The sequence below is a fragment of the Megalobrama amblycephala genome, linkage group LG19 (assembly GCF_018812025.1).
Source record: "Megalobrama amblycephala isolate DHTTF-2021 linkage group LG19, ASM1881202v1, whole genome shotgun sequence".
NCBI lineage: Eukaryota > Metazoa > Chordata > Actinopteri > Cypriniformes > Xenocyprididae > Megalobrama > Megalobrama amblycephala.
The window spans coordinates 13633926-13644544 of NC_063062.1; the positions used below are offsets into that span (position 1 = coordinate 13633926).

Here is a 10619-nt window from a genome sequence, read left to right on the forward strand (position 1 = left end):
TTGTGGCCTAAAGGTGTACAGAGAGCGCCCTCCAGCTGCAAGTATGAATTAAAAACACCATTCCTGAAATGTCCTCTTCTTTAGAATAATTTGTGGACTAAATGTGCACAGAGAGCTCCCTCCGGCTGCAATTATGAATTAAAAACACAGTATCCAGCACTCATAGTGATGACAATAAATATTACTTCTCAGTATAGAAAATTGACATAAATATATAAGAATCCATCAATATTTCTCCAAATGTGCAAAAGCCTATATGAAATGCCACAGAGGTAACATAATTGTTCAGACACTTTGCATCACAGAAATAAATTATATTTTAAAGAATATAATAGAATACAATTATTTTAAATTGTAATAATATTTCACAGTATTGCTGTTTATGATGAGCTGAGACATGATTACAGAGGGTTTTTTTTTTCACAGCCTACCTGACTGAAAGGCCTCATTAATATGCAAGTCATTTCAGATCATTATTATGTGATTCTTTTGTCTTCTCAGGTGTAAATGGCCCATTATGCATGCAGATTCACTAGGGGTGTAACGATACGCTCAGGTCACGATACGGTACGTATCTCGATACAGAGTTCACGATACGATACGTATCACGATATTTTGAACAAAATGAAACTGAAATTCAAACAAGATTTATTAAAAAAACATGAACAAATTTCAATAATTTTCCTTGTTGTACATACAAGATCACATTTCAATAAAATAAATAAATATAAAATTTTAATAAAAACCTTCTGTATTCAAATTAACAGTTGAATAGGGCTGTCTGTCACTGAAAAAAAATGTTAAATTTAACATGAACTTAGAATTATGAATAGGGGCCGTTCACATAGCGCGTCTAAAAACGCGTGGAAGGCGCGGCCGCACCGCTTCTTCTTTCCAAAGCGCTTGCGCTCCTGTGGCGTCGGTCGTTGCTATGCAACCATGAACTGAGCTCTCCAAGAGGATCAGGATGTTTCTGCAAAGGATAAATGATTTCTAGCCCTTGCATTAGTTTTACTACGAGATATATTGATGGAGATAAGATATAAAAACCACCATGAACAGCTATGATCAGCTATGTTCAGCTGTTCGGCTGAGCTTTTGATGTTTTGTTACGGAAAGGCCATAGCTGATCGGTTGATTCTTGTCACACGACCTGCGGTGCGCTTGCGGCATTCTGAAAAGTTGAGAATTGCATGCGCGTCGCGACCGCGTTGATCCCATTATGAGCGCGCCTGCCGCCCGGCTACATTTGAAAATAATAACTGACTTGCACGCGGAAAAGACGCAATATGTGAACGGCCCCTAACTTAAAGCAAAGCATCGCAAGCGTCTTTTGCTTTTCTGTGAGCACAGCTGTTGCTGTGCACTGCGGTGAAAGAAAGCCACGACTTTTCTCACGCGACCATGCAAGAGACTGACATCATGAGAAACGTTTAAACCTGCTTGCAAGATTCAATGTGTGCCCGAAACACTTACTGAACTAGAGAGCTGATTGAGACACACCATCTACGATAAATCGTTACACCCCTAATACTTATAGTAATTAAAAATGTGGTAGCATTGGATCTGGACAGGAAGGATAACTCTGGGAGTTGGAAGGGGTGTGTCGCGATTCTGCCTTCTCACATCGCGATACAGGTTCGTGGACCTGCGTATCGCGATTTCGGTTTCATATCGCATATCGTTACAGCCCTAAGATTCACGCCTCCACGCATACTGTGTTTCTTGACAAAAAGTGTCTTATAAAATTTAAGTCTCTCTATTGTTTTATATGAAAGAGTAGTCAGCATAATTTTTACATAATTCTGAAGCAAAAACTCTAGTCTACAACCTCCAATAACCAGAAGTCTTGTGAACACAGATTTAATATACTTATTTTGGCCTTATTTCAGTGACTTAAGTTTTTTGTTTTTTCAATAACCACGCATAAACATTATTCCTTCAAAAACACAAACATGTACATACATGTTCCTCACATATTATTGTAGCCTAGTTTGTGCTGAATACAGTGTAATGACACTTTTGTCATTTATATGTTTATGAACAACTGAAAAAAGCACAAATGTCAGGGCATGTCAAAACTTCTCCAAGCCCCAAATCAGCCTCAGACTCCAGAGGGTTAAACTGTAATAATATTTTACAATATTACCGTTTTACTTTATTTCTGCTCAAATAAACACAGCCTTAGTGAGACTTTTGAACAGTAGTGTAGACACAAAAGGACCATTCGTTTTAAAATCAAGTGTGGTCCAAAAGTCTGTTTTAAGACACTCTGCACTGACAGACGCCAACCAACAGCAACATACACATTCATCAGATTTTGTCGGATCAGTGTTACCTCTGTCTGTGGCCGCTCATGTAGTTTGAGTGCCGCTGTCATTAAAGGGTTATTTCACCCAAAAATTAAATTTCTGTCATTAAGTACTCACCCTCATGATGTTCCACACCCCTAATAATGAGCCGGCATTCGGACGTAAACAAGGAAGCCTGCACTGAGTTCACTACATACGTCAATGGTTCAAATTGTTGAATAAACTCGTTATTTGTGTTGTTTTTGTGCACAAAATGTATTCTCATCACTTCATAACATTAAGGTTGAACCACTGTAGTCACGTTGACTATTTAATCCATGTTACCTTTCTCAAAAGGTGCAATGACGTTGCTGCCTATGTGTGGATCAGATACCCTCGGATTTCATCAAAAATATCTTTATTTGTGTTCTGAAGATGAACGAAGGTCTTACGGGTGTGGAACGACATGAGGGTGAGTAATTAATGACAGAAATTTCATTTAGAATGATGCTTGTAATCTACCACAAAGTGTTAGCCTCAGGAAAATCTGAGGGACATTTCCTTGAGAACACGGTCCCCCACCCACAGGCACACTTCCAGAGGCTTCATTTCCCACTGACTTCAGGCTGTAAATGCCAAGAAGTGGGCTTAACTCTGATGGGCTGAGCTATTATGCAACTCAATATGCACACCATATGGTTCTTTACTGCAGACCATCCTTTCAAGTCACAGACACACAAAGATGACTGTAAAGACTTAAGTACTAACTTGTGTCAACATAAGAAAAAAAAAAAAGCTCACCAAATTATTAAAACATAGCTTACATACAGATACCCCTAATTTACTGCAAACATCTGGGAGCAAAAAAAAAAAAAAAAAAGGTTACTGGCACTGCTGTATTTATGCGCTTATTAAAGTTGTAATGAAATGAAAATTTCTGGTATTTATTTAGTAAATTATAGATGTTGTAAACAATTAATTCCTGCATGTTTATTTTATATTAAAGGTCCCGTTCTTCGTGATCCCATGTTTCAAACTTTAGTTAGTGTGTAATGTTGTTGTTAGAGTATAAATAAAATCTGTAACATTTTAAAGCTCAAAGTTCAATGCCAAGCGAGATATTTTATTTAACAGAAGTCGCTTACATCGAACGGCCAGTTTGGACTACATCCCTCTACTTCCTTCTTTAATGACATCACTAAAACAGTTTTTCGACTAACCTCCGCCCACAGGAATACACAAGAGTTGAGTTTGTAGAGTGTGTTTGTCGCCATGTCGTCGAAACGCTGTTATTTTCATCCCGCAGTCCAATCACCGGGTCTGATTCCGGCTCAAATTGATAGGGTAAAATTAAAGACATGTTTACAATAACACTGAGCGCGTGCATCTCCACGTTATGGTAAGAGGCGTGACCTTTCCGGGCAAGGAGCGCTAAGCTGCTGTCGAATCACAACACAGGAACCGCTGGCACAATCAGAACTCGTTACATATTTCTGAAGGAGGGACTTCATAGAACAAGGAAGTCATCAGCCCGTTTTTATGACAGTGGAAACAGCGGTATACAGATAAGTAAATTATGTGAAAAATACTGTGTTTTTTTTTTACACGCGAAACATGAACACATGTTATATTGCACACTATAAACACAATCAAAGCTTCAAAAAAACATGAAAAACGGGACCTTTAAAAAAAGTTTTGACCTCGTAATATTTAATACAAATATCACAATCCAACTGGTGAAAATGACAGACTTCTCTCTGGTGACGTATGCAGGACTTCTCCAATAAATCCTACCCCAACAAGCTTGCGTTCATCTGCCTCCACTTTTGAGTGCAACACACATCTCACAACCCAATTACAACCAGTCCTCGCCCTACATTTCACAGACTGTGATGACGCCTTTCCACAGTCATTAACATGGTAAAACAAAAGCAATGTACATTTCAAATTTGTTATATCACCTTGCTTGGCATTAAATTGCAGAAACTAGTTAATGCTGCTGAGTTGTATTTCTAATACAACTGACCAAGTTAATCAAACTCAGTATTTTTTTCCTCTCTTTGAAAGTCTTAGAAACGCCTTCTTTTTTTAATTTTGCTATTGAAGCAAATGGGAATTCAGACCTCAAAGGATAAATTTGTTGCAGTTTCTTTTCACAACTATAGAAGTTTACCCAACTTTCGCTTCTGAGAAGCCCAGGAAAAAGATCCATAGAGAAAGAATCACGACATTAAAAAGGTGGCCAGTGCAAACAAGTAAAACGGATGTGAATGTTTTGTTCACAGAATCAATGTTTACTTTAATTCTGTTTGTAGAAAAGCACAGTCTAGGATGTTAGTGTAACCAGCTAAAGTAATAATTCACCCTGCAAAAAATTCTGTGATCATTTACTCATCCTGTTTGACTGCTTTCTTCTGTGGAACTCAAAAGACGGTTTTAGGCAGAATGAATAGTGCACATGCATTAAGCTGTCATTCTGTCTAACGTCTCCCTTTTGTGAGTAAATGACAGAATTTTCATTTTGGGTGGATCCTCTTCATAAACAAACAACTAAAGCAATACTGAACATTTTTGACCAGCCTGGTTTCACACAGATGAGGCTTGGATTAAGCCAGGGCTAGGCCTTTGTTCAATTAGGACATTTAAGTAGCTTTTATAAACATGCCTTAGGAAAAAACATTACTGGTGTGCATCTTGAGATAAAACAATGACTCTGACATACACTGTCCGGCCCCCCCAAAAAAAGTCGCTGTTTGGATTTTAATAGGTTAATCTATGAATGGATCATTTTTACGGTGATTATTATGTTTCTAGCAAGTTGCATGTTTGGCAACGGTTCTTCTAACCATTAAAGATGGAGTGTGTAGCTTTTCATTTCTTGGAAATAAATGTTGTGATGTTATTTCCATCAAGAGGTGCATCAATTTTTGGTCAAGATCTTGTATTGACAATGCAAGAGGTGAGCACTCTCTAAAGTCTCCTTCAGCACATCCCAAAGACTTTCAATGAAATTAAGGTCTGGACTCAGAGGTGGCAATTCATATGTGAAAATGATTCTTTATGCTTTCTGAACCATTCTTTCACAATTTTAACCCTGGTGAACCTTGAAATTGTCACCCTGGAATATGGCCATGATGTGTCTTCCTACAAGGTTGTTTAAGAAATGAAAAGCTACACACTCCCATCTTTAAAGGGTTAGTTCACCCAAAAATTAAAATTATGTCATTAATTACTCAACCTCATGTTGTTCTACACCCGTAAGTTCATCTTTGTTCATCTTCCGAACACTAATTAAGATATTTTGATTAAATCCAATGGCTCAGTGAGGCCTCTATAGACAGCAACACCAATAAGTAAACATCTCATAAAAATATATTTAAAACAGTTCATGCGAGTTCAGTGGTTCTACCTTAATATTATAAAGCAACGAGAATACTTTTTGTGTTCCAAAAAAAACAATATAATGACTTTTCAACAATATAGTAATGGGCGATTTCAAAACACTGCTTCGGAGCTTTACGAATCGAATCAGTGGTTCGGATCTCCTATCAATTGGCTAAACTGATGAAATCACATGACTTTGGCACTCTGAATCACTGATTCGATTCGTAAAGCTTTGAAGCAGTGTTTTAAAATCAGCCCTATATTGTTGAAAAGTCGTTATTTTGTTTTTTTTGGTGCACAAAAAGTATTCTCGTCGCTTTATAATATTAAGGTAGAACCACTGAACACACATGAACTGATTTAAGTATGTTTTTAGTACATTAATGGATCTTGATAGAGGAAATGTCATTGCTGTCTATAGAGGCCTCACTGAGCCATCGGATTTAATCAACAATATCTTAATTTGTGTTCCGAAGATAAACGGAGGTTTTACGGGTGTAGAACGACATGAGGGTGAGCAATAAATAATAATTGACATAATTTTCATTTTTGGGTTAACTAACCCTTTAAGGGTTAAAAGAACCATTGCCAAACATAACATGCTAGAAACATAATAATCACTGTAATAATGATCCATTCATAGATTAAGTATTTGCCTATTAAAATCCAAACAGCGACTTTTTTGGGGGGGGGCAGTGTATATGTCAGTGCAAGTTGCTTTCAGTTAAGATAGCTCAAACATGCATTTTAGTCTGGGACTAGGTTTAAGCCTTGTCTGTGAAACCGGACATTCATTTATTTTCTCGAGTAAAAGGGCAGAAGTCACTTATTCCAGCCTGAGGCCAATTATTAATGGCAAAATCAGCAGAAAAAGATATTGCCTGCAAAAGCCATTGTTTTATTGGCATTAGCTAAGAAAAGCATTAGATTTTTAACAAATTACAAAATAAATGTCATAATCAAATAGTAACCAATGTGATAACCAGCTCTGCCCTTTTGTAAAATAACAAAAATTAAAAAAAAAAAATTCACTAGACTTTTGAACAAAGCCTTAGCACTGACAGCATTCTGTACTGGATGCAATGTTCAAATTGGAAGTAAAAAATGAACATAAGGAGTCAGTATTTGGACTGACAGGTTTGGTTCTGTACTGATCACAACACTTTGTCTGATGGATAGATCTGAAAACATATAATCTCTTACTTTCAACAATACACTGCACACTAGCTAATGACAATAACACTAGCACGTCTTGCCAGCTATAACATCAACAAAACATCAATTTAAGTAGCTTAAAGCAGTTTGTCAGAATGACCCGTTATTCACTATCCTCTCTTGTAAAAAGAACTTCAAAGATCATGTTTTGTCGCTAAACAAGACAAACATGTGGCCTCGCCACCATCCTGCTACAAGCTAACAGTTAGCTTAGCAAGGCATGAGCATAAGAGTTCCCAGACATGACCAACAACCCCATATTATACTTATATGTGATATGTATACTTACTATCTGCAAAGATGATGCAGAAAATGATTAACTCCCGAAATATGTCGTCTGAAATATTTCGTGTCTTGGCTTTAGTACCTATTAGACCTGTACACAAGCTAATGGCGCAAGCTGTTAGACTGTAACGTGAGAAACTGGTATTAAACACAACAACCAGTAGCCAATTATCGATCGCTGCGTCACGTCTCGACTCGGGAGGAATAAGCGTTCAGCCAACAGAAAACGTTTATATCTTTACGCTTCAATGTGATTGGTTATTACGATACCAATAATAATGTGCTTCAGAAGCAAGCGTGTTAAAGGTACACGCAGTGATTTCCCCTCACTGAAAAAGTTTTACCCCCACCGAGAGGAGCAGATACTGTACATTAGCATGAATTGAAGAATCCAGTCATAGCCTAATAGTGGAACTAGCAGGATATAGCTTATAGATAGAGTAACTGGTCTAATGCGGTGTTTGTTCCCAGCAAGCAATGTTATGTCTAAAAGACGTCTAATAGCCGTCAAAACACAGCCCTGACGTCTAGGCTGAAACTAGGCTAAATTTGGGCTGAAAATAATGGCTAAAGGATTGTTTTCACTTAAATATAATTAAATATAATAATATATATATTAAATATGAAACATTTTACAACTTTACAAAAAAATGACAAAAAAGTTCAATAAAAAAGGTTAACAATGTTTTTTGGTTTATAAAACAATCTGATTAATTGTTGGTTTTATTTCCATGGCATTCTTTGACTCAAACTCTGTTGCCGCTGGTAAGTTCAACTGCCAAATAAGAAAAAAAAAAATCCATGAGAAAAGCATTGTTGACATAAGGGAGTCATTCTCTTTTGTTTGGATGCACACTAGGGCTGAGACTATATCATTTATATCAATATAGCCTGATGTCACATTAAAAGAATTTATTCAACCAGTTATTAAAAAATAAATATACACTGTGTATCACCATTCAACCTAAAAACAGAGATAAGTTGTCTGGTCAATGTTTGCATGCACACACATACAATGCAGTGTTCTCAAAAGCCAGCTTCTGCAGCGGACCACCCCCCTTTCATATTGAATTTTGACATGAAGAAATTTTTTAAAACCCTAAAATATAATAAAGTAATAATTCACCCTGCAAAAAATTCTGTGATCATTTACTCATCCTGTTTGACTGCTTTCTACAAATTAAGCTGGTTAACAGTTGCAGACAAAGATTGTCATTTAAAAAATGACCAGTAAAGGAAATTTTTTTAAATTTCTGATTTGCGTTGTGACTACATGAAAGTACATTTCTGATCTTTTGCTACGTTATGAACCATCCAGACCTCTCAGGTTATCTGGGGCAGGTCTGCTTTGGTGAAGCAGCATTCAGTCTTTATGTACCATATATCTGAAACAAACTCCCAGAAAACTGCAGATCTGTTGGAATTGATGTCGGAAAAAACCAAATTAACGTCAATTTTTGGATGTCAATTTGACGTCCACACACTGATGTCCAATTGATGTCGAAAATAAAACATCAAATTAACATCAATTTTTGGATGTCAATTTGACGTCCACACACTGATGTCCAATTGATGTTGAAAATAAAACATCAAAATTGACGTAAATTTTTTGACGTCCACACACTGATGTCCAATTGATGTTGAAAAAAAACCCATCAAATTGTCGTCAATTTTTTGACGTCAATTTGACGTCCGCACATTGATGTCCAATTGACGTCAATTTTTTGACGTCAATTTGATGTCCACACACTGATGTCGAAAAAACCCCCATCAAATCGGTGTCAATTTTTTATGTCAATTTGCTGTCCACACACTGATGTCCAATTGATGTTGAAAAAAAAAAACATCAAATTGACGTAATTTTTTTGACGTCAATTTGCTGTCCACACACTGATATCCAATTGATGTTGAAAAAAACCCATCAAATTGACGTCAATTTTTTGACGTCAATTTGATGTCCACACATTGATGTCCAACATCAAATTGACATCAATTTGACGTCCACACACTGATGTCCAATTGATGTTGAAAAAAAAAATGTCAAACTGACATCAAAAACTTGACATCCATTTGACGTCCACACACTGATGTCCAATTGATATCGGAAAAAACCCATCAAATTGACGTAATTTTTTTATGTCAATTTGCTGTCCACACACTGATGTTCAGTTGATGTTGAAAAAAAACCATCAAATTGACGTCAATGTTTTTGACGTCAATTTGATGTCCACACACTGATGTCCAATTGATGTTGAAAAAACCCCATAAAATTGACGTCAATTTTTGACGTCAATTTGATGTCCAACATCAAATTGACGTCAATTTGACGTCCACACACTGATGTCCAATTGATGTTGAAAAAAAAAAATTGTCAAACTGACGTCAAAAACTTGACATCCATTTGATGTCCACACACTGATGTCCAATTGATATCGAAAAAAACCCATCAAATTGATGTCTACCTCCTCTTTAGCCCAGAGGACACGGCGTTCGTGATTTCCAACAAGAATGTCAAATTTGGACTCGTCTGACCATAGAACACTTTTCCACTTTAAAACAGCCTTGGCCCACAGGACATGACGGCACTTCTGGACCATGTTTACATATGGCTTCCTTTTTGCATGATAGAGCTTTAGTTGGCATCTGCAGAGGGCACAGCAGATTGTGTTTACTGACAGTGGTTTCTGGTAGTATTCCTGGGCCCATTTAGTACTGTCATTTACACAATCATGCCGATAAGTGATGCAGTGTCATCTGAGGGCCCGAAGACCACGGGCGTCCAATAAAGGTCTTCAGCCTTGTCCCTTACGCACAGAGATTTCTCCAGTTTCTCTGAATCTTTTGAGGATATTATGCACTGTAGATGATGGGATTTGCAAAGCCTTTGCAATTTGACTTTAAGGAACATTGTTTTTAAAGTATTCCACAATGTTTTTACGCACTCTTTCACAGCTCTGCCCATCTTTACTTCTGAGAGACTCTGCCTCTCCAAGACATCCCTTTTATAGCTAATCATGTTACAGCTAGAGATGTTCTCCCAGCTAAATCTTTTCAAAATGTATTGCTTTTTCAGCCATTTGTTGCCCCTGTGCCAACTTTTTTGAGACCAAATTTGAAATGAGCTCATTTTGTGCATAAAATTGTAAAATTTCTCAGTTTAAACATTTGTTATGTTATCTATGTTCGATTGTGAATAAAATATTGGCTCATGTGATTTGAAAGATTTAGAAATTTAAAAAACGTTCCAACTTTTCCGGAATTCGGGTTGTACCTGCAATAACTTGATTTATGTACTTTACACTAAAGTAACGTGATGTTGCAAACTTCATAATGTTTAAAGGTAACTCTAAAAAGCATGATTCATTATAATAACAGTTTATAAAATGGTTTTGAATAGACCTCAAAATACAGCAAAAGTCTGAAGATGACATGTTTCTGCATCAA

The 10619-nt window shown here is 36.8% G+C and overlaps 1 protein-coding gene across 1 annotated transcript in view; it reads right to left on the reverse strand.

The window, feature by feature from the left end:
- Positions 1-7365, reverse strand: part of mbtps1 (membrane-bound transcription factor peptidase, site 1) — a 28110-nt gene extending 20745 nt beyond the window's left edge. Inside the window, exon 1 of the mRNA XM_048168580.1 lies at positions 7180-7365. The gene's annotated coding sequence lies outside the window, so the exon portion shown is untranslated. The remainder of the gene's footprint in view (positions 1-7179) is intronic.
- Positions 7366-10619: the final 3254 nt, after the last annotated feature.